The sequence below is a fragment of the Protopterus annectens genome, chromosome 4.part0 (genome assembly GCF_019279795.1).
Source record: "Protopterus annectens isolate FY-2018-M chromosome 4.part0, PAN1.0, whole genome shotgun sequence".
Taxonomy (NCBI): domain Eukaryota; kingdom Metazoa; phylum Chordata; order Ceratodontiformes; family Protopteridae; genus Protopterus; species Protopterus annectens.
This window is the reverse complement of record NC_056733.1, coordinates 488,539,196-488,565,103: the sequence shown is the minus strand read 5'-3', so window position 1 is coordinate 488,565,103 and position 25,908 is coordinate 488,539,196.

Genomic DNA, 25,908 nt, shown 5'->3' with positions numbered 1-25,908 from the left:
AATTAGAAATAAAAAATAAAAATGTCACTAATTAAAAATGAGGAGGGGGTTATCCCTGTAATATGCATACTGCATTTAAATGAAATCAACAATATAAGAAAAATACAGCAAATTGAAATATAAACCTACACTGTGTTTAAGGATGAAAGAACTAAAAACAGACACAGTACGGTCAGCTAATTGCACCATGCTCCAAAAAGTCAGTAAGGAATATTAGTCGGGTGCTACATGAACATAATGCAACTTGTACAAATAAAGTCCTCAGCAGAGACAATAGCCAGAACAGGCAGGTAAGCAGTGATGGCTAGGACAACACCACTAACATCTTTAGTTAGTGCAGTTTGACAGTGTAGAGCTACCCTGATGAAGGAAAGAATGCAGATGACACACTACAAGGATAGTATATGGACAACACATCCTAAGGGAAGTGTAGGAACTTTATACATGCATGGCACACTTTACATTTAACTGGATATCTAACATAATTCTTCTCATGCTTGAGATTGTTTTATATGACAGCCATTAAACACATTTTCTGTAGCAGTGAATAAGAAATGTATACACAGAGGATATCGAAGTCAGCTCCACAGGCCACTTCTGTAAAAAAGTCTTTTAGCCCAGTAAGATTCACCTATTAAAAAACGCGAGAGATAATTTCTGTGTGTGTGTATATATATATATATATATATATATATATATGTACTTTTCTAGTATTTCATGAATATGTGTATGTATATGTGTATATATGTATATATATATATATATATATATATATATATATATATATATATATATATATATATATATTTATTACATTTATGCAATATTATGAAAGTATTTACTATCCTTAAGGCTGGAAGACCTATTCTCTGTAGTAGGTTTCATTGTACACACATATATATATATATATATATATATATATATATATATATATATATATATATATATAATGTGTGTGTACACACACACACCTGTATACTAAATATAAAAACAAAACTGCTCCAAGCACAGAACTTTATTAAAGCAAAGCTATAAGGTAACAACCCTTTCTCAATGCTTTTTGCTTTTAATTTGTTGTATTTTGTATTATTTTGTTACCTTTTTATATTTTGAATACTGTGATTTGTTTTCTTTACCTTGTGTTTTACTTGTATTCTGCTTTTAACTGCATATTAAAACTTCAGAAGGGACCGCAGCTCTGTCTCTTGTGAGTCAGGCAGAAATCAGAACTGATCAATTAAGGACTCATACATCAGATAGAAGAGGTTACTTAAGGTTAATCATTTGTGAACTGAGGGGGTGGAGCTAGGAACTGAACCTTCTATTTAGGGGGTAAAATAAAACATTTCAGAGCTTTACTAGAAAAGCTCACCAGACTCTGGTACACTTTGCTGTGAAGGAAATGTTAGTTTGCTTTTTATTTGTTGTATTTTGTATTACTTTATTGCCTTTTTATATTTTGAATACTGTGATTTGTTTTCTTTACTTTGAGTTTTACTTGTATTCTGCTTTTAATTGCATATTAAAAATTCAAAAGAGACCACAGCTCTGTCTTTTCTGAGTCAGGCAGAAATTAGAACTAATCAATTAAGGACTCAGACATAAGATAGGAGAGGTCACTTAAGGCTAATCATTTGTGAACTGAGGGGGGGGGTGGAGCTAGGAACTAAACCTTCTATTTAAGGGGTAAAATAAAACATTTCAGAGCTTTACTAGAAAAGCTCAGCAGACTCTGCTGCACTTTGCTGTGAAGGAAAGGTTAGTTTCCTTATTTGTTGTATTTTGTATTACTTGACTGCCTTTTTATATTTTGAATACTGTGATTTGTTTTCTTTACCTTGTGCTTTACTTGTAGTCTACTTTTAACTGCATATTAAAACTTCAAAGGAGACCACAGCTCTGTCTCTTGTGAGTCAGGCAGAAATTTTTTACCACCCACCCACCCGCTTATTGTCGTGTTTTTAAATACCACTGTATTTCTAGTTGCCTGCCTCTTATGTTAGTTTGACCATGTATCTCATTTCCTGTCTGCTTTCACTGGCTTGTGTGAGTAGGAAAATAGGCCCTTCAGCTATTTAAATTTACTGGCCATCCTACTGTTTTCCATAGCCCCAGAATACAAAAGTGACCACTGTTTTTCAATCTTTCTTGCTGTTTTAAAAATAGTGACTTTCCACTAAAACTTAACTTTTTAGACAGGTACAACTTAAGTTACCTACTTTCACATCTAACTTATCTAGTGCACACTGCATTGTTTAGGATAAACCATTTTATTTTCATCTTACCTTTAAGCATCCCTGTGACTAGCACTTGCTCTTATACCTGCTGGAAAGCACTAGGAAGCCTTAAACTGATACACGCTGTCAATTTTCCTTGTTAATAAGGAGAAATTAATCAAAGGCACTAAACAGCCTATAATTCCAAAGTACCTTGCTAAGGCAAACAGTTCCTGTACTTTACAAAAAAAGCACCAAACCAGGCATGTCCAAGGGTCAGCTTCTGGTGACTTCTCCTGTCCACCTGGTGAATCTGGGCATACTGGGGGAATGCAGCAATTGTCTCATGTACACAGACAACCCTCCCCTCCTATCACCCAACACTACAACCTGTGAGAGATGCACTTACATAGCCAAACTGGAAGCAAAGCTCTCTCCTCCCAAGATTGTGCTAGACAGTCAAGAGGAGAAGGTTAACACCCGCACTACACCTCAAGCAACACATAGCCCTTCTAAACCCATACCACCAACACCCACACATAGCAACATTAAATCCACATATGCAGAGGCCCTTAACTGTAACCTGCCCAAGCAACAAGGACCTCCGAAGCTGAAATGCAAACAAACACCAATCACAACCAAAGTGTCACATAGCTCACAACACCAGTGTGCCACCCAGCAACAGCCCCTATGGCAAAACAATGTACCTAACACTTTAGTCATAGGTGACTCTATAGTCAGGCACACTGATGTCCCACTCACCAGACGGAACAAGGAGAAAATTAGTCAGCTGCCTATCGAGTGCCAGGATCCACCACATAACGCATGCACTCAAGTTACTCCACAAGTATAAATATGATTCCAACATTGTCCATGTTGGAGCGAATGACTTGAGATGTACCTCCCTGGACTACATGAAAAGAGACATGGAAGAGCTCTCAGATCATGTGGCCCAGGCAGGTATGACCCTAACCCTGAGTAGCATCCTGCTTTCATCCAGAATGTTACCACAATATAAGGACAAAATGATTGACTTCAACAATTGGCAAAGCTTCTGGTGTCATTCAAAGTGGATCCAATATCTGTCTGCCTGGGACAACATGATCGACAGACCATGATGCTTTGCCAGAGATTGTCTGCACCTGTCGTCCCTGGGATTCAGATTACTGGCTAAGGCTCTTGCCACCCCTATAGTGCCTTTTTTAGGCAAAGTTCAAAGGACAAAACTACCACCGTAACAGGTACAAGCATGCAAATTCTGAAGGTAATGCTACTCAGTGCTAGAAGTTTAAACCTCAAAATGCACTCTCTCGAGACACTCCTAAAAATGGAGAAAATTGATACCTGTGTAGTAACTGAGACCTGGTTCAAGGCTCCAGAGAGCACCCCTGCAATACCAGCCTACAACTCTTACCACACTTTTCGGCCACCAAACCAGGACCGAAACACTAAAGGTGGAGGAGTGTCAATATTCACCAAGGATATTCACACCACCAGGCTAGTTGCCCAACACAATGTGTCTGAAATTCTCCAGGTGCAACTAACACTTGGTAAGACTGCAATCTAAATTGTAGTGTGCTACAGATCCCCCACCATGCCCTAAGATTCTCACTACACCTTTCTAAACATACTGGAAAATATTAAGATACAACCAAACACCCTAATACTGAGTGATTTCAACTACCCTGCCATTAACTGGGAAAACTACTCATGTACCAACACCTTTGCCCAATGGTTCTTGGTATTCATAATTTCCAATGCCCTGGATCAACTAATCCATAGCCCCACCAAGGGCTCCAATATCCTAGACCTGGTCATTACCAACATGGGAAATCGATGCTCCACACCTATGGTCACCGCCTAGGTAGTCAGGTCTGACCATAAGTTAATCACCCTTAACATCCACATCCCACCCCCACCCCCCAGTAAGGCAACCTCCATAAAATCTTCTCCAAAGCCAACTTCATGCTACTCAAGTCAGAAGTGGCAAACTTCATGACACCCATGCAGACGGGAACTGAAAGTTCAACTGCTGAATCCTACACTAAGGCACTGTACGAGTACATCCACTCATGCATGAATCGTACCATCCCAAATAGAACCAAGATGCTCACCTCCAAAAAAGAAAGCCAATCTGGTGGTGCCCTGCCATAAACAAACTTTACAACAAAAGGACGAAGCTGTTGCGGAAAAGAAGAAAATCCCAGGATGCAATAAACTCCCTTACCAGCCTCAGTAAGAAGCTGAAATCCCTCATAAAATCCTCCAAAGTGAGTTATGAAAATAAAATTGCCAAAGATTTCAAAGACAACCAGAAGGCATTCTATAACTATGTCAAAATTCTAAATGGCAATGCTCAGATCTGCTCTGAGCTACAACAGAATGGCATTAAATATACTGATCCCAAGGATATTGCCAATATCCTGGCAGATCAATTCAGTGCCAACTTCACACCCCTCTCACCCCCTAAATGGCCCATATCAATACTGGAAGATTGCCAAATTCCGGTAATAATGGCCACACAAGTAAAAAACGCACTCGCCAAAGCTAAGAATACAGTGTCCATGGGACCAGATGACATCCTGGGCTGTGTATTACATGAACTACAAAATGAACTGGCATCTCAGCTAAGTGTCATGTTTAATCATAGCCTCACCTCAGGCTTCATGCCCACTGAAGAGCTGCAGTTATCCCAATTCACAAGGGGTGATCCACCTTGGATCCTGGAAACTACAGCCCAATCAGTCTGATGAGCCTGATCTGCAAGGCCATGGAACGTATTATCATGGAACTTATAAACAAAGACACTGGCAACCTTCAAACACTGGACCCCACCCAGTTTGGGTTCGTGAAGAGTCTATCTTGTCTCCTGAACCTGATTGACTTCTTCAAATCAGTCTCCAGAGCTGTGTATGATGGTAAGGCAGTCCACACAGCCTATCTGGACCTTGCCAAGGCCTTAGATACCATCCCCCACTCTGGAATCATAGATAGACTTACTAAGCTGGGCATTAATCCCTACATCACTCGATGGGTTGCAAACTGGCTTACTGCCAGAACCCACACTGTAAAAGTAGCCGACTCCAAATCCAGCTCCAGACAAGTGATAAGTGGAGTAACTCAGGGTTCAGTCCTGGGACCACTCTTGTTTGGCAACTACTTCTCTGAAGTACAGGCCAACACTAAGGGACTCTGGCTAACAAAGTTCGGAGATGACTGCAAACTGGGAGCCATTATTAAATCCCCAAATGATGTGGATACTCTACAAAAGGGCCTTAGAGAAACAGATACTTGCTGCCAGAGCCATGGGCTCAAGCTCAATGCGAAGAAATGTATAGTTATCCCCTTTGGGAAAAAACATGCACCCATGAATTAACACATAGGTGGCAGTACACTAAACACCGAAAGTGTGATAAGAGACTTAGGGACACAGGTGGACAGTGGTCTCACCTTCGATAACCACATCGCCAAAACAGTCAGGAAATCCTTCTGTGTGGTACACCTCATCATTAAGGGCTTTTCTTCCAGAAAAAAGAAGGTCATTGTGCCACTGTACTCATCCCTCATTAGACCCATTATAGAATACAATGCCCCATTAGGTATGTACCTCTCAAGACATCTGCAACAACTGTAAAGGCTGCAGAAATACCTCACTAAAAGCATCACAGGCCTAAAGCATATGCCCTATGCTGACTGCCTTAAAAAACTCCAGCTATACTCTGTCGCATATCATCTAATCAGAGGTGATCTCTGCTTAACATACAAGGCCATGTCAAACCCAGAGCTGTTGGACATGCTACACTTAAAGAAATCCCAATCCCTCAGAGCCACATGCTCCAGGGAGCTAAACCTTGTCATCACAATAAACAAAACATGCTGCATGTAGATAGGTTCCTGACCCAGAGACTCCCCAGACTCTGGAATAGACTGCCCATACATGTCAAGCAGAGCGCCTCTTTGACCATCTTCAAAAGGAACCTTGACGACTGGATGGGAGAAATGAAAATCACCCAGCGGATCACATCAGTCGCTGTGCTAGACAGGGGTCCAGGGAAGTAAATAGTGTGGGAAGAAATAGCCAGGGAATTGTTATGGCTAGGCTTGTATAGGCCCTAGGGCCGATAGCCTAGTACCAACCTATGAACCTATGAACCTACGCTAATACTACTACACAGAATATTCAACCATTAAATAAGAGCAAATAAGCATCACATGACCACAGCCAGCATATCACATGACACTACTTCTTAAAATTATTTAAAACACATTAAATGTTCTGTTGTTGAATTTTTAATAAAACAGGTTTAATACTCATAGTATTATTGAGACCCGGTTCAGACTCTGCAAACAGTCTAATAATCCATTCATATTCTTTGTTCTCAAGGTAATTATTTAAATCACCCCCTCTGGTCCCTCTTGTTACTATATCTATTACCCTGAATTTAAAATAATGGTCCTCACCCTTATTTATAATATGTCTACTTAAAGCATTTTTATCATTCTTCCTTCTTATATCTGACTTATGTTCAATAGTCCATTCTCTCAGCCTTCTGGTAGTTTTCTCCACATAAAATGAAAAACATTTTACACATGTGGCAAGGTAAACCACATTGCTAGTATTATAATTGGCTGAGATAGGGAATATATATTGCTTATTAGTAACAGAGTAAGTAAACAAACTTCTATTATCCACTAAAGTATCATTACAACTGCTATTCATACATTTAAAAGTTCCTTGTGTTATAAATATTTGTTGCTTAGTTGGAGGCATTAAAATCCTTAACACAGCCTTCTCTTTAAGTTTCTAATATTTCTACAGGAGAAGTGAGGTTTATTGTCTAAAAGAGTCTGCAACTCTGGTAAGGCTAATAAAATGGTCCAGTATTTTTGTATAATTCTTTTGATGTCAAAAGTTCTCACAGTGAAGGGAGTTACATATCTGAATTTACTAGGCTGAGTTGCCTTTTGTATAACCTCCTCTGCACCCCTCAAACATATAGGTTGCAGGGAGATTCTCCTATCCATTTTTACCCTTTCACATACTCTAAGAACATCTGCCTGGTTGTAACCACTATTTAGAAATTCATTAAACATTTCATATAACTGCTCATTAAATCTCAGATCATCCGTATTTAGTTTACTAACCCTAATCAACTGGGCTTTCATTATTCCTGAGAATACATGAAGTGAATGCATGCTTTGTCTATGAACATAACGACAAGCATGCACTTCCTTTTTATGAATACTGGTTTTAATTCTACTTAATTTTTTCTCCAAATGCTCATTTAGAAACACCATGTAATTTTCAGAGTATGTCATCTTAAATTCAAGAAAATCTGTTGTATCATTTAGATAAGAAACATATTCATCTAGCTCATATGAACTCTCCTTCCAAACTAAAAAACAATCATCTACAAATCTTTGATAAAATTCAACTTTCTTATTCAAGACATGTCTGTCACTATATATAAATGTCTTTTCCCATTGATAAAGTACTAAATTGGTGTATGTGTTGGCCACTGATGTCCCCTGGCCACCCCCACCTTCTGTAAATATGGCTCATTCTCAGAAAGGAACACATTTTTTGTTAAAACAAGGTCAAGCAGTAAATAGATATTTTCTGTTTCATTTGCTGACATACAAATTTCATTATTTAAAAATTCCCATATGGCTTCGAGCCCATACTCATTCGGGATTACCGTAAACAGTGAGGTAATGTCCAGTGTTAGAAACAAATAATAAATATCTTCTTCTGAACTTCTTTTAACATGCTATTCTTCTAGCTTTTTCAAAAATTCTGAAGTGTCTTTAACTACACTTGGACATAATTGCAAAAAAACCCCCAGCCTTTTCTACAGATATACAGATATCAGCTCAGTTACCCAACCTCTCCCAGAGACAATGGGTATCAGTGGGGGGGTTGGTGAGCGATTTATGAATCTTAGGTATACTGTATATCTTTGGTTTCCTAGGACAAGGCACCATAAAATTGTTGCATAATTCTATATTAATGTCAGCACTTAATTGCAAATTTGAGTAGGGTTAGTACACTAAATATGAATGATCTGAGATTTAATGAACAGTTTAATGAAATGGTTAATGAATTTATAAATAGTGGGTAACACCATGCAGAAGTTCTTAGAGTATGTGAAGGGGTAAAAATGGATAGGATAATCTCCCTGCATCCTATACTTTTGAGGGGTGCAGAGGATTTTGTACAAAAGGCAACTTAGCCTAGTAAAATCAGATATGCATCTACCTTCAATGTGAGTACTTTTGACATCAAAAGAATTATACAAAAATACTGGACCACTTTATTAGCCTTACCAGAGTTGCAGACTCTTTTAGACAATAAACTTCACTTCTATAGAAATGTTAGAAACTTAAAGAGAAGGCTGTGTTATAAAGATTTTAATGCCCCAACTAAGCAACAAATAGTTATAAAACAAGGAACTTTTAAATGTATGAACTGCAGTTGTTGTAATGATATTTTATAGATAATAGTAGTATGTTTAGTCACCCTGTTACTAATAAGCAATATATATTCCCTATCTCAGCCATTGTAATACTAGCAATGTGGTTTACCTTTCCACATGTGTATAATGTTTTTTTCATTTTATGTGGAGAAAACTACCAGAAGGCTGAGAGAACGGATTATTGAACATAAGTCAGATATAAGAAGGAAGAATGATAAAAATGCTTTAAGTAGACATATTATAAATAAGGGTGAGGGCCATTATTTTAAATTCAGGGTAATAGATATAGTAACAAGAGGGACCAGACGGGGTGATTTAAATAATTACCATGAGAACAAAGAATATGAATGGATTATTAGATTGTTTGCAGAGTCTGAACCGGGTCTCAATAATACTGTGAGTATTAAACCTGTTTTAGTAAAAATTCAACAGCAGAACATTTAATGTGTTTTAAATAATTTTAAGAAGTAATGTTATGTTGGCTATGGTCATGTGATGTGTGTTTGCTCTTATTTAATGGTTGTATACTGTGTAATAGTATTAGCATAGAGAAAGGGTTGTTACCCAAAATCTTTGCTTTAATAAAGTTCTGTTCTTGACACTGGAGCGGTTTTGTTTTTGAGTTATTGATATTTTTCCAGTTACCACAGTATCAGCCTACTTCTAGTAAACTTGTTGGTCTGCTGCAGTGGTTGTTGAGTCTAAATATGAGAGCCTGACACAGCCATCCAAAATAGAAGGAAGAGGAGAGGTGAGCCAAACTGTAAAAAATCTGCTGACTAAAGAAGGGAATCCTTTGTTGCACCTTATACCTAGTACATCGACCTTTATGAAAGCATCTTCTTTACCTGTGGACACCTTTGAGAAGCTACTTGCCACCTTGGAATGGAAAATGGGAACATATAAGCATTTTCAATGGCAGAAGCTAAGCTTTTTGGCATGTCTGGATTTGGGGGTGGTTTCATGAGGTCTCCGAATCCTGAAAATGCCTTCCTATGCAAACGTGTATCCAGAAGTATTAAAATGCTGGAGAAGTTGAATTTAAAGCTTAACCTAGACTATATGTCCCTGATGAATGAATATTCTGTTACCACTGAGGATGATTTGAAGCAAGAAATTATTAAACTGGAAGTGACTTGTTAAATATGTCATGTTTTCTATTTTAATTGATTTATATCAAAAGATGCTAGATAGACTGCAGTTGCTAGATGATAAATTAGAAACTACAAAAAGGCATAAGCTTCTAAGAGATATAAATGACTTTAAAGTGGGGCATATATTTTCCTGGCCTAAAATGGAGAATCAAATGAAACTGCCAGCCAGGCAAAGAGGGTCAATGTTCCAATTGCATGAGTTTTCATTGAGGGATGAGTCTGTAACAGCAAACCAGAGGTCCATATGGTGCAGCAGACCTTGCAACAGGAAGAGCAGCATCTAGACCTGCCCACTTCTGCAACAGTGACTGGTTTGAGCATGGCAACTCAAAGTGAAGCAAGTGAATCAGTGGATACACTGGTGACAGAAAGGAGGGCTGCACAGCAAATATGACATCTACACAGAAGTGTTTTCAGCTGATCTTGCCAGAGAAGGTCATAAAATGACAGAGAAGTCCTTCATGGAGACGATCGCAGCAGAGACAGCTCTTGAATGGAATCAAGAGAAAGAACGGCAGTCCTTTCTAAAACAACAAGACAGCATGAAAGCAGGAAACCTAAATAGAGGTATTTTCAACTTGTCAAACGTGGATTTGTCCAAAGCTTATATTTCATTGTTAGAAAAAGGATTAAAATTTATTCCGAGTAGCTCTGATGATGTAGTGGCAGCACTGACTGATTTAGAATTATTTGTGAGAACTTTAAATTTAAAATTGCTGTTTAAAAATGATGTTCAAACTGATGATATAAATTGTAGAAAACGAAGCATGTTTATACCAATTAGTAACGTGCTTTTGACAGCATTTCATAATGTTTGTGAGAGTGAAATTAGTCATTCATATGCCAGGGATGTTAAAAAGAAATATTACAATTTAAAGTATAATGAATATAAAGCAATCAAAAGTTTAGAAAAAGATACTAGTGTCATCATTAAACAAGCTGATAAGGGTGGGGCCAGAATAATCATGAATTAAACAAAATATATGGCCTCACTAAGGGCGACCACGGTGGTGCAGCGGTTAGTGTTGCCACCTCACAGCAAGAGGTTCTCCGGTTCGATCCTCGGCTGGGGTGCCTTCTGTGTGGAGTCTGCATGTCCTCCCTGTGGTCACATGTGTTTCCTCCAGGTGCTCCAGTTTCCTCCCACATCCCAAAGACATGCTGTAGGTGGATTGGACACACTAAATTGGCCCTAGGTGTGAGTGCGTGCGTATGTGTGCCTTCTGTGGAAGGTTGGGCATTGGGCTGGCAACTCAACACCGTAAAACTCCACTGGCAATCATGAGCGGACAGTGATCTGCTGTGGTGACCCCTAACCAGGAAAAGCTAGAAGAAGAAGAATATGTCCTCACTAAGGTTGCTGTCAAATAATGAGTACACTTTTAAGAAGATCTCTTTTCTTGATGTTAAAAAATGTGTTAGTGATATAAACATGACTATATATGACTTGCAATTAAGTGGTGACATTAATATAGAATTATTCAATTATTTCATGGTGCCTTGTCCTAGGATACCAACAATATACGGTATACCTAAGATTCATAAATCACTCACCAACCCGCCACTGAGATCCATTGTTTCAGGGAGGGGTTGGATAAATGAGCCAATATCTGCATATCTACAGAAAAGACTGGGGTTGTTTTTGTAATTCTGTCCAAGTGTAGTTAAAGACACTTCAGAATTTTTGAAAAAGCTAAAAGAATGGCATGTTAAAAGAAGTTCAGAAGGAGATATTTATTATTTGTTTGTTACAATGGACATTACCTCAATGTTTATGGTAATCCCAAATGAGTATGGGCTCAAAGCCATATGGGAATTTCTAAATAATGAAATTTGTATGTCAGCAAATGAAACAGAAAATATCTGTCTACTGCTTGACCTTGTCTTAACAAAAAATGTGTTCCTTTTTGATAATGAGCCATATTTACAGCAGGCGGGGTTGGCCATGGGGACATCAGTGGCCAACACATACACCAGTTTAGTACTTTATCAATGGGAAAAGACATTTATAGATAGTGATAGACATGTCTTGAATAAGAAAGTTGAATTTTATCAAACGTTTGTAGATGATTGTTTTTTAGTTTGGAGGGAGAGTTCATATGAGCTAGATGAATATGTTTCTTATATAAATGGTACAACAGATTTTCTTGAATTTAAGATGACATACTTTGAAACTGACACGGTGTTTCTGGATGAGCATTTGGAGGAAAAATCAAGTAGAACTGAAACCAGTATTCATAAAAAGGAAGTGCATGCTTATCGTTATGTACATAGACAAAGCAGGCATGCACCTCATGTATTCTCAGAAATAATGAAAGCCTGTTGATTAGGGTTAGTAAATTAAATACGGATGATCTGAGATTTAATGAGCAGTTAAATGAAATGGTTAATGAATTTATAAATAGTGGGTACAACCGGGCAGAAGTTCATAGAGTATGTGAAGGGTTAAAAGTGGATAGGAGAAGCTCCCTGGAACCTATATGTTTGAGGGGTGCAGAGGAGGTTGTACAAAAGGCAAGTCAGCCTAGTAAAATCAGATATGTAACTTACCTTCAATGTGAGAACTTTTGACATCAAAAGAATTATACAAAAATACTGGACCATTTTATTAGCCTTACCAGAGTTTCAGACTCTTTTAGACAATAAACCTCACTTCTCCTGTAGAAATGTTAGAAACTTAAATAGAAGGCTGTGTTATAAAGATTTTAATGCCCCAGCTAAGCAACAAATAGTTATAAAACAAGGAACATTTAAATGTATGAACTGCAGTTTTTGTAATGATATTTTAATAGATAATAGAAGTTTGTTTACTCACCCTGTTACTAATAAGCAATATATATTCCCAATCTCAGCCATTGTAATACTAGCAATGTGGTTTACCTTGCCACATGTGTAAAATGTTTTTCATTTTATGTGGAGAAAACTACCAGAAAGCTGAGAGAACGGATTATTGAACATAAGTCAGATATAAGAAGGAAGAATGATAAAAATGCTTTAAGTAGACATATTATAAATAAGGGTGAGGACCCTTATTTTAAATTCAGGGTAATAGATATAGTAACAAGAGGGACCAGAGGGAGTGATTTAAATAATTACCTTGAGAACAAAGAATATGAATGGATTATTAGACTGTTTGTAGAGTCTGAATCAGGTCTCAATAATCGATAATACTGCGATTATTAAACCTGTTTTAGTAAAAAGTTCACAACAGAACATTTAATGGGTTTTAAATAATTTTAAGAAGTAGTTTCATGTGATATGTTGGCTGTGGTCATGTGATGCTTGTTTGCTCTTATTTTATGGTTGAATATTCTGTGTAGTAGTATTAACATTGAGAAAGGGGTGTTACCCAAAAGCTTTGCTTTAATAAAGCTCTGTGCTTGACGTTGGAGCAGTTTTGTTTTTGAGTTATTGGTATTTTTCAAGTTACCACAGTATCAGTATACTAAATATAAACAAAATACCCAAATGACACTATGACTAATGTTGACAATGACATGTTGACTAAACAAATGTGGATATGTTACTACTTATCCAGCTAGGAATACCCTAGCAACATATAAATATAATTACTAAAAAAAATTATTTTTTGCAGGGGGACCCCATTTGGGAGGCAGCACACAACAAACCCTCTGCTATAATAAGTCTGAGACTGTACAGTACTGGGCAAAGTGCGTATTCTCCAACCCTAGGAACTGTGTGATCTCACACACCTGTTGATCATCTGTTTTGTTAATTATACACAGATATCAGTCGACAGAAAATTCTTCACAGTATCTAGGTTCTTCGCACAGACACACACACACACACACACACACATACACACACACACACACACACACACTCAACTGACACTGGGACTCGTATGTAACCACATTTGTAAAGTGTGAAAATGACATTCTATAGCAACTTCTCATCCACCAACCAATAAACAAGGTCACACTGCAAATAACGCAATATAGTGACATGCTGTTAGAAAAAGCCAGGCAGTTCTTTACTTTGCTAATTATCAAACTTTTTTTCAATAAAACTTTTTAAATATTAACTTGCATTTAAGAAATACAGCAAACAAAAAGTAAAGATGCTGTATCAGACACTATATGTTCAAACAATATATTTCATCATTTAAATTATATCAGCCTCTACTTCACTATGAATGAAAAATGTTGAAATGTAAAAGATCTGAAAAGGAACCTGCTCACCATTATTTACACATGTTAAAATAATTACAAGAAAATTCTTGCGATTTGTAATTCTTATGTCATCTGTAGGTTGGACATATTTTCAGGAGCTCAATTATCAGCATTATTACCCAGATGTGAATGCAACATCTTAGCAGTTAAAGTGATGTTGACATTTGCACTGCTACCTCACAGGTATTGAATCCCCAGTTTCATTCCAAGCTAGACTATCTTTTATGTGTAATCTTTGTGTAATTGTTGTGTCAGCATGGATTTTGGGGGAGGGGTCCATTCTCTTTCCTTTGTGTGTGTGTGCGTGTGTGTGTGTGCATGTGTGCGTGTGTGTGTGTGCATGTGTGCGTGTGTGTGTCACACAGGCATTTTATACAAATCTGATTCCCTGCTTTATACCCCTTGCTTGTTAGAAGAAGCTCTACATTCCCATGACCTTGTATGCCATAAAGTGTGTTCCAGAAAATAAACAATTAAATATCTTCATATTTTAATATTCAAGAACATGAGGTAGAGAAATACTTTAATGTCAAATATTAGAATGTAAAAAAAAAAAGTGTCACAGACGTTGTCATTTCTTTTTGCAATCTTTATGAGAAGTGCTGAATTCATTCATTTTATTATACGTAGCCATAGGGGATTTACTGACTAACACAAAAGGTGCTTTTGGCATACAGCCACTTAAAAATAACAGCACTTTGAAATGCTTTTTTCTTTCTTGTAATTTTTGCCTTTTTACAGAGGATTACAAAACTGTTAAAACCTAATTTTAATTATCTTTTTGTAGCTCTTTCACCCAGCCACATCTCTATCCACTTAATGTATGTCGCTTATTCCTCTGTAATATACAAGCTCTAACACTAAAAAATTATGCTGTGTTTAAAGCCTGAGAGCTGTAGCATTAACATCTTATTGGCAGATCCCTGTGGGGTTTCTGTCAAGTCTATCAAAAGGACAGTGCCGAGATGCCTGTACCATTCTTTATTTACAGGGATAGTGGTATTTGCTTCAAGTCTTCAGCTAAGAAGATTTTCCCCTCATTAGCTGAAATGCCAAGAAAATATCATTTGTACAGACTCCTGAGCTTCTTTCTGGCACTCTACTGTTTTAATCCTTCTGTGAACTTCAGAAGAAAAAAGATCCATTGAAGCAAGTATTTCAATTTCCCAATTGTCTGAGGCATTTCTGAAACGTGAAAAAGTGAGATGCTTTAAACCTTCCTATGCTGCAGCAGAAGTACCTTAGATTTCAATCTCAATCCACTTTCCGAATTAGCAGCTCACTGCAGTGGAAACAAATCACAAATCGTGTTGTTTTAACATTTAAAATCCATTTACTCTAATTAAGTTACAGCTTTTATAAGGTATAAAACAAAGTCAACTATCCCCAAATGATTTTTTTAAAGAATTAACTGATGAAAAGGGGGAAAACTGTGTATCAAGGAATTTGTTGAATTCACATAATCAAAAGCTTTCAATGTAATTGTGCATGTTTTAAATAACCCTTGTTCTACTAAATAATTATTGCCAATAATAACAGTTTTAGTATCACTGTAGAATTAAAAACCAATTAACCTCATTTGTTATTTAACATTCTGCCTTCTTAGTATATAGTGCCTTCCCATACTGAAATGACACAGGCAGAACTGAATTATTTGTAAAATACACCTCTTCTACAAAATGCTGTAAGTTAAAATCAATAAGGAATGAAATAAAACTAACATGGAATACAAGGTAATAATCATCCCACCAATTAAGCATATTAAAATCCTCACTGAGACACTTAGCTATAGACAGCGGCAGAAACATTCCAATGAGACTTAGATAATCCTCCAGACACCTTATAATTTGTGACCTTACCACAAGTGATTCCTGAAAGCATCACTACTCAGAAATTTAGAATGCAAAGATTTATCAAAGAAATCAACACAGAACTTCAGTATCCCCATCTTATATAAGCACCCTGAATTGAATTAGAAAGTTTATTTTTATAAAGGCACAGTGGCACACCGTTTAGTTCTCCATTTTAGATACAGTTTGCTTTGACTTCTTTGTGGAGCTTGCAGGTCTTCTCTGTGATCATGTGGGTTTTCATCTGGTGTTCAATTTCTTCCCACATCCCAAAGGCATTCCTTTATAAACTGTTGATCCTCCCAGATGCCTATAGGTTTGGTTTGCTTGCAATATATGAGTGAATCTGGATAAGTCATGCAATAAGCTAGGATTAGTTTCTCTGCCTTATTATGACTGAGTGCCAGGATAGGGCCCAGCTCCCCTATGACCCTGAATTAGACTAGGTATATACATATGTACACACACACACGCACATATATATATGTATATATATATATATATATATATATATATATATATATATATATATATAGATATAGATATATATATCTATATATAGGTCTACTGCTTTTTATTGAATTTGCGGCTCATAAAGAACTGGAGATAATCAAACTTACTCAGCCAAAAACTCACTTGTGCAAATCCGCAGTATTCCAGTTCTGTTTTATTGAAGTGAACACTGTGTTGCTGGACGTGCGAGATGTAAAGGTACATAGCCTTTATGTGACTTGTGGTATACTGTCCGAGTCCTGAGGCATGACAGATATGATGGCAGTGTTAGCAATCTGCAGGATGTGGTACGGTGGATTTTTGTACCACTCGTAACTTTGAAATGGAGATCGCACTACAATAAGGGTAGGGAAATCTATGCTTGCTGTCACTGTAGTGCGATCTCAGAGTTGGTATAAATAATTTGTAGGGGGTGTGCAAGGTGCAGTCCCCCCACATGGGGGTGCCAGGGGCTTGCCCCCCTGTAAAAATGTTGAAGAATGTGTGTGCTTGATTTTTTTTATGCTTTAATTGCTTATTGTTTTGGGTATGTGTAATTCGGAGGACTGCAGATTCACACAAGTCAGATTTTGGCTGAGTAAGTTTGATTATCTGCAGTTTGGGGAACCGTAAATTTGATAAAAAGCAGTAGACCCATATATATATATATATGTGTATATATATATATATATATATATGTATATATATATATATAAAAAATGATACAATAATAGACTGTGGTATACTAAAATGTCTGCAGTCCTGCTGTTGTAACTGATTTTTTTTCTATATTGCCTTTGTTTCAAATAGATTTAGCTCTTCTCTATTAAAAGCAGAATCATACACTGCATTGTTCTTATAGCAGCAGAATAACTAATTTCTTATCCTGTGCTTGGAATTATTGGATATGACTACAGTTTTCTGTATTTCTCACTATTTTTCTGAGATCTTTTAAGTTAAGCCTGAATCTTGTGATGTGCTTAATTAGCTTGATTGGAAGACAGATGAGAAGTCCTTGTACTTAATGTCTATGGTAGTTCAACAGTTAGGGAATCACTAATATCCGGTTATCTATTGCTCTGGGTCAGCATGTGTTCAATTTGCTATCTCACCTTCTGTTGCCAACCTTCTCACTTTTGCAAATCTGAGGCAGTGTAGAAACTTCTTTGTGCTTATTCAGAATCACTTATTTTTATCATTTACTGATGATAGTTTAAGAGGTATTAATTTCTCCATTTGTGTGCATTTTGTCCATGCTGTCGCTGAATATCAGACCCTTTCTTGGTATGTCACACCATTCTATCCATTTACCCAAGCAGGTATTAGGAAGGGTCTGAATTTTTTTCATTTTCTCCCTTCCTCTTATGATGTATGCACTTGGTGATCCAGTGGGGAGGGGATGTGCAATGGACTATTGGCCATCCCCGCAATTTCACAAGAGTGTTCTCACCAAAAGTCCCTACCTCTCTCCTTATAGCATTAGCAGTGGTCTCTCTAGTCTTCAACAGGGTGATTAAACCTCCCATTTTGCTTGGAGGTGTATGCAAGCTCCCCCTTCCCCCCAGGAGTGGTGTACTAGCCATGCCCTTTCACTCAACACCCTCCCTGCTTGATTTCTTCAGTGCCATGTCTGGTAATCAAATCCCATTTAGGTGGGTCACGGTCAGGGATCTCTCCATCTGCACTACTTATCCAGGTGAGAGGTGTAAACACTTTTTAAATTTGGAATCTAACTTCTCACACAGTATACATCTGTAAGCAGCTTAACACTACATTGCAACCATCAAACAGTAAGCCCATTTTTTTTTCTAATGTTATTAAGAAATCATTGCTGAGCTGCCAAAATCTCATTTGAACAAATGTCAAGGACTTAACACTTTTCATTCTGGCACATCTTTTTTTGTACCCTTTGCCGACAACTAAAATGAGTCACCTTGGCTCAATGCTTACTTCCAAAAGCACCTTTCAAGGATATAGTCACACATGGTAATGCATTAGTAATCTGTGACTCTATAGTTAGGCACTCAGATGCTCTGCACACCAGGCTATGCAAGGATGGCATCACAATCATTTGTCTTTCTGGTACCGCTATTCAGAATATGACCAGAGTCCTCTGGACTCTTCACATCAAGTATGAGTATATGCTTCCTGTTGACTACATTGGGCTGAATTATCATTGTCACCCTACTTTTATGCAGATGCAGAGATATATAGTTGGGCTGTATAAGTATGTTCCCAAGGGTGGTAAGATAGTTATCTTGAGAAGTATCTTGCTTCCTCTGAAAATAATGCCATAATTCCAAACAAAAATAATCAGTTGTAGCAAATGACATATTAAGCAGTGTCATTCTTGGGAAAGTGTTTCATCAATGGAAGCAAAAGGTCAGCATTTAGTTTCTGTTTCTTTAAGATTATTGCTTAATGATTTGCTAATAGAGCCAATCATTGGAAGGGAACTGTGTGCAAAATGATTGGGCCAAACCTACATTTCAGGAAGTTAGTTCTTCGTGATGAAGATCAGCACTGTGGTTAAACAAGGGTTAAAACATATGCTTTGTGAATCCTGGAAGCAAGTTGCTCATGTTAAGAACTAATACTTTAGTTAAGCAAGGGCTGTAACTGATGTTTGTGTATCCTAAGGTGGAAAGTCCAGTCAGGACTGATACATGGAATGTCCTAAGGATTGTCTCAGGTGAAAATTTCTGAAGCTGTATAAAATAGAGTATGGGGAAGGGTCTTTGTTATAAACTGTGTATGTGCCATAGACCAGGATTTATATAGAAAAGTATTGCGCATATACTATTGTGAGAACATACAGTCAATTTGAGCGCATATGATGTTCTTCATTCCACATTGCTGCAGTCCTAACCATAGGGTAGTCCGCTGTCCAGTCGGCCCGAATACCAAAGTATATGGCTGACGCCGGTCAAGGCGCATTAGACTGACGTCAGGACGTCAGGGTACTAATGCGCATGACCGACGTCATATCCTCAGTCTTTTTTGCCGCATGGTCCGATGCAGAAGCAGTTTTGCGAGTGCAGGTTGGCGTTCTGAAATTTTCTGAAGTCGGAGTTTCAGACCGAATCAAAGTTGGCTAAGTACCCGTTAGAATATTTTGGTTTTTCTTGCCTCAGTATTTAACCGGATGTCAGAAAAAGTGAATAACTGTATTTCTTGTGGGAAACAGATACCTCATAGGGATTACCATACCTTGTGTATACCTTGTTTAGGGCCTGAGCACGACGTTGTTGGATGCCGCTCTTGTGCTAGATTTAACACACGCACTATTAAGAGAAGGTTAGACTGTGCCAGGTTAGTTTTTGGGAAGCGTTGTAATTATAAAATGCCGTCGGATGCTCCGGCGCTTCCAAAAGCGCAAGGACAAAGCAGCAAAGCCTAGAGTGGAAGAACGGGCAGTCCCGGACGGCGGTTCTTTAGAAGGCTCAGTGGAGCCGGAGGTTTTGCCAGGAGTTTCTTTGGAGTCTCAGGGAGAGACTTTACTGTTACAGGATGTGTCCTCTCAGGAGGTAGGCCAGGCTGAAGGGGCTTCTCAGGTGGCTGTTCTTCCCTCTCTTCCTAAGGTGGTTAGAGCCTCCCTTCTGTTTCCAAGGCTTCTTTGAGAGGCAGGCCAGGTTTAACTTCAGTGGGGGTTTCTCCTAGCTCTTCAGGATCTTTGCCTAAGAAACATATGCTTAAAATGGCAGAGGATTTGATTACTATGATTAGAGGTTCTATGCCCCCTCCTGATAAGAGGCCTAGGGTGGAGCCTGAGTTTGAGAGTTTTGAGCAGTGTTCGAGGCTTCTGAGTCTTCGGCTGAAGACTTGCAGGAGTATCCTCCTTATTCTGATTCTGATGTGGATGATTCTACTCCTTCAGCTTCTCCTCCTGAGGATTTTTCATTTTCAGAGACTCTGCATTCCATGAGGGAGCATTTTAAATGGGAAGGTCAAGATTTCTCTGATTCCAGGAAGAGGCTTAGGGAATTCTTGTTTTACCCCAGCATAGGCCTTTAGCTATACCTCCTGTTCTGAATGTGGTGGAAGATGTTTTTGCAGAGGCTTCCCTGAACCCTGATTCTTTGCCTCCTGCCCCAGTTAAACCGGATAGGTACTATAGGGTGCCTGAAGCTCATAAGTATCTTTTTAAGAGTCCTAGGGCAGACCCAGAAACTGTCTCTCAGGGGCCTAAAGGTGTTAAGGCTTCTGTTGTTAAAAATCCTGTTCCTCCTGATAAAGAGGCAAGGGCTTTGGATAGATGGGGAAAGAAAGTGTATACTTCTTCCACTTTAGCCATGAGGGCGTTGAATTGCCAGTTCCACATGTTAAAATATCAAAATTATCTCCTTTCACAATTGAAGTCTAAGGTGGATGCTCTGGCGGAAGGTATTGAGTGTAAAGAGTTGCAGGATTTAGTTCATGTGTCTGAACAGGTGGGTAAGCATTCATTGCAATGTGGTTTTGATGCTGTGCAGGCTTCCTCGAGGGTGGCTGCCATGGGTTCTGTTCTTCGTAGGCACGCCTGGTTGAGGGATCAGAATTTAGCTGAGCATGTTAAGACAAGGATTTTGGATGCTCCTTTACAGTCTGACGTGTTGTTTGGTTCGCCTGTGGAAGCAGTTTTAAAGAAAATGGAGGACAAGGCTAAGTCTATGCAAACTGTTAAAGATTTTTTGCAGGTGCAGCCTCCGAAGTTTAGTAGAAATTGGCCTACTAAGGGATGGACATATCCTGCTTATGATTCCCAGTCTAGGGGTAGGTCTAGACATGGTAGGGGCAGAGCTCAAGGTTCTTTTAGGCCTAGAACAGGGAGTTCACCTGCTCAGACTTCTGGTGAGGGCAGGGGTCAGTCCTTTCATAAACAGACCCAATGACCTGCCTTTTCAGCTGCCAGTACATTCTCGTCTGGCAGCACCTTTGGGAGGAAGGCTGGCTCTTTTCAAAGAAAATTGGGATTTAATTACCCAAGACAGATGGGTTTTGGATATCATTCACCACGGTTACAGGTTTTATTTCCATACCTTGCCTCCTTTCAAAGGCATGCCAGACATTCCTCCTCTGCAAAGAAAAGAGGCTCACAAGCAAATTTCTCTGTTACTCCAAATAGGGGCCATTCAGCCAGTCCCTGTGCCAGAAAGGGGCCTAGGATTTTATTCTCGCCTGTTCCTAGTACCAAAGAAGGGGGACATGTGGAGACCAATTTTGGATTTATCTATCCTCAACACTTATCTGGACATTCCCAAGTTCAAAATGTTGACGTTACAACAGCTTTTACCTCTGCTGGGCAAAGATCACTGGATGGTAACTTTAGATCTCAAGGAGGCTTACCTTCATGTGCCTATCAGACTAAGTTGCAGGAAGTATCTGCGTTTTCGAGCTGGAAATTCCCATTATCAGTTCTCTGCATTGCCCTTTGGCTTATCTACTGCGCCCAGAGTATTCACAAAGGTTCTGGCTCCAGTGATAGCTTACTTCAGGCTAAAAGGAATTCAAATCTATCCTTACTTGGACGACTGCCTGATTCTGGCTCAAGAAAAGGAAGACCTTTTACAGCATTTGGAATATGTGATAGCAGTGCTAAGATGCCTAGGGTATTCTGTGAACGAAATAAAGTCCAGTCTAGTACCCTCTCAAGACATGTGCTTTCTGGGTGTGAGACTGAATACAGCAGCCCAGATGGCCTTTTTAACCCCGGACAAACAAAAGAATCTTTCCATTTACTTCCATCAACTATCTCTTCAGTCCGGGCTGACTGCAAGGACAGTCCTTCAAGCCTTAGGGTTCATGGCATCTTGTATTCTGGTGCTTCCCAATGCCAAACTGCATATGAGGAAGCTGCAATGGTATCTCAAAATGTATGGACACAGCACTGCCAGGATTTGGACACTGTCATTCAAATAATACCTTGCATTCAACAGGAATTTTTGTGGTGGGCTCAGGAATGTCACCTAAACAAGGGACTCTCTGTGACCCGGCCAGAGGCGAGTCAGATTCTAACGACAGATGCCTCAGACATTGCTTGGGAGCTCATCTAAATGGAAAGTGGATACAAGACAAGTGGCCTGCCAGACTACAGCATCTACATATCAACATGAAGGAGATGTTAGCAGTCCAGTTTGCATTAATGGCTTTCAAGGAGTTACTTCTTCCAGGGCAGGTGTTGATTCTAACAGACAACACAACTGTCATGTGGTACATCAACAAACAAGGGGGAACACATTCTTACCCGTTGTGCAGGCAAGCAATGATTTTATGGGAGACTGCGCTCAGCTTGCAACTAACTCTTCAGGCAAGGTTTCTGCCGGGAGCACAGAACTCCTTAGCAGATGTGTTAAGCAGACAAATCATGGATCCCCACGAGAGGAAACTGGATCTTCATGTATTTCGGAAATTGACAGTGTCATGGGGAACTCCAGACATAGATCTGTTCGCTTCTCCACTAAACCACCAGCTGCCGAAGTTTTGCACAGAGAGGTTTCATCACACGGCTTGGAAAGTGGATGCTCTTTCTTTCAGTTGGAAAAATCTTCATGTGTATGCCTTTCCACCTCTGCCTCTTCTCCCAAAGGTGCTCCTAAAGGTCAGACAAGACAAGCCAAAGATGATCTTAATAGCTCCAGATTGGCCTCGGCAACACTGGTACCCATTACTGAGGAGTCTGGTAAGGAAGCCTCCATGGCCTTTACCTTTGATTCCACACCTGTTGTCTCAGAGGGACGGTCACCTGCTCAATGTCAAGCTTCACTCTCTTCATCTAACAGCCTGGCTTATTCTATTTTGAAACACAGCAGGTCTCAACTTCCTCAACAAGTTTTAAATGTGATTATGGAAGCCAGAAGACCTAGTACAAGGAAAGTGTACGCAGAAAAATGGAAGAGATTTTTATTTTGGAGTGCAGCAAGGAATTTGGAGGTTTCTGAGCCTAATTTGAGTGTGGCTCTTCAATATCTTACTGAGTTATTGGACAAAGGTTTGTCTTTCTCTTCCATTAAGATTCATGCTGCAGCAATTTCAGCTCACTATGATTGTGACCCACCATTGTTTTCGCATCCTTTGTTCAAGCAATTTCTTAGAGGGGCAAAGAATATAAGACCCCCACGTAGAGCTCCTACTCCTGCTTGGGATCTCAATTTTGTGTTGGAGAAACTTACTCTACAACCTTTTGAGCCTAAGGCTACTGCTGAATTGAAATACTTGTCATGGAAGACTGCTTTTTTGTTGGGCATTACTTCTGCAAGAAGGGTTTCTGAATTGCAGGCCCTTATGGCGGTAGAGCCTTTTTTGATTTTCCATAAGGATAGGGTATCATTACGTACTAATCCTTCTTTTATGCCTAAGGTGGTTTCTAGTGTGGCTTTAAACCAAACTATTCATTTGCCTACTTTCTATGCAGATCCCCAAAATAAGGGGGAAAAGATTTTGCACACTTTAGATGTACACAGGCAGTTGCGTTATTATTTAAGCAGGACTAAGGATTTTAGGCAGTCTCAGCAGTTGTTTGTTTCTTTTGCTTTGAGTTCTCAGGGCAAGCCTGTGTCAAAACAAACTATTTCTAAGTGGATTGGGTTTTGCATTGCATTTTGTTATTCCCATCATGGCAAGGAGATTCCAGCTGGGATTAGGCCTCATTCCACTAGGGCTACTGCCACTTCAACAGCATTTCTAAGGGGAGTGGCAACTAAGGATATTTTGGAGGCAGCTACTTGGAGTTCAGTGCATACTTTCTCTAAGCATTACCACCTTCCTCTCTACTCTAAATCTAGGGCTGGTTTTGCCACAGCTATTTTGCAAGGCATGTTGACAGCTCCTGCTTCCTTATGATTTGCCAGCCTCCCTTACCTCTGCTTTGGGATTCTACCCAATGGTTAGGACTGCAGCAATGTGGAATGAAGAACATAGTACAGTTTTGTACCTACCATAAATGTAGATGTTCGAGGATCCACATTGCTGCAGTCCAATTTACCCTCCCTCCTTCCCCTCTGTGTTTAGGGGTGGTTGTGTGGGTGAGGTTATACTCTTGTAATTTTGTATATATTGTACATATTTTGGTGCAGGAGTGTTTGGTGTTTTTGGTTTTGGCCTTGTCTTTTTAGGGTCTTCTGACATCTGGGGCAAGAAAAGACTGAGGATATGACGTCGGTCATGCGCATTAGTACCCTGACGTCCTGACGTCAGTCTAATGCGCCTTGACCGGCGTCAGCCATATACTTTGGTATTCGGGCCGACTGGACAGCGGACTACCCTATGGTTAGGACTGCAGCAATGTGGATCCTCGAACATCTACATTTATGGTAGGTACAAAACTGTACTTTTCATTATATTGCTAAATCAGGAAAATAAAGATCTGCAGTTTATACATATGGCTCGACTGTTAGCATTAACCACTGAAATGCAGAAACATAAATGCACATTACATTGATTTCTGCATATCAATGTTATAAAAATATAAATAAAATGCCAAAACATAACTGATTATCAAAGAAAAACAAATTATTTTCTTTGTGATTGTCCCCAGTCCCTCCTTACTCATGTGTGCTAACCCAAGTCTGGCCCTGCAATGCCCCTAACCACATCCTTACACATCATCTTCCCATAACCCTTCCCCTAACAGTACCACTGCAGATGACTCTCAGATTTATAATGCACCATCACAAATGCAAAACATTAAAATTGTGTCCTTACATATCCCTTACTCTAACCCTAACCTACAAAACAGTGTCAAGCACACTCCTATCCCTAAAGTTGAAACTTTTGGTGTATCTAAAACTTTTGGTATTGCAAAATTCATTACCTTAAAACCAAGCACTCCCCTGAAACAAAAGGAGCATTCTTCATTCCTACATTCCAAATCTACTTTTATTTGATAAGCAGGGATTTTTATTACAACAACCTGCATTGAAATCTGTCAAAGAAAGACAGAGAGTGACATCAGAGGGTAGCTGGAGAGAGAGGGAAAGGTGTGGGAAGAAAAAAATGTAGCAAAGTAAATTACAGTTAATTAGAATAGTAGAACTAAGTTACATATAAATATGTTGATATAATAAAAAAGTGGACTTTTTCCAGCATGTGTATCCTTTAACATTAACAGGCAACTTGACAATTCCTGATTGAAAAGGCAATAATTACTGAACTGTTAATATACAGAATATTAACCTATCTTTTTTCTTGTGCTATTTATATTAAGTATATGCTTACATTATTTATATAATTAACTGTGTTTGATACATTTTTAGTTCTATCTCCTCTATTCATACTTCTGTCTAAAAAAATATAATAACATTTCAAGGAAAATGTTTGCCACTATATATAATTCATGAGTGGCTAATTCGGAAGTTTTATGTTGCATTTGTCCTTAAAAATTATGGATCTATATGACGCTATTGAATGGACTAAATATCGAATGCTATTTAGTCGATCCGATACTGTCGAAATGGCAAAATAGTGAAGTCATGGAACATTGAATTTTTTCCCAGGGAAAAAATTTAGTGGGCCGTCTTCAGGACTTTGCAATTTCTTCCACTATGGTGCAA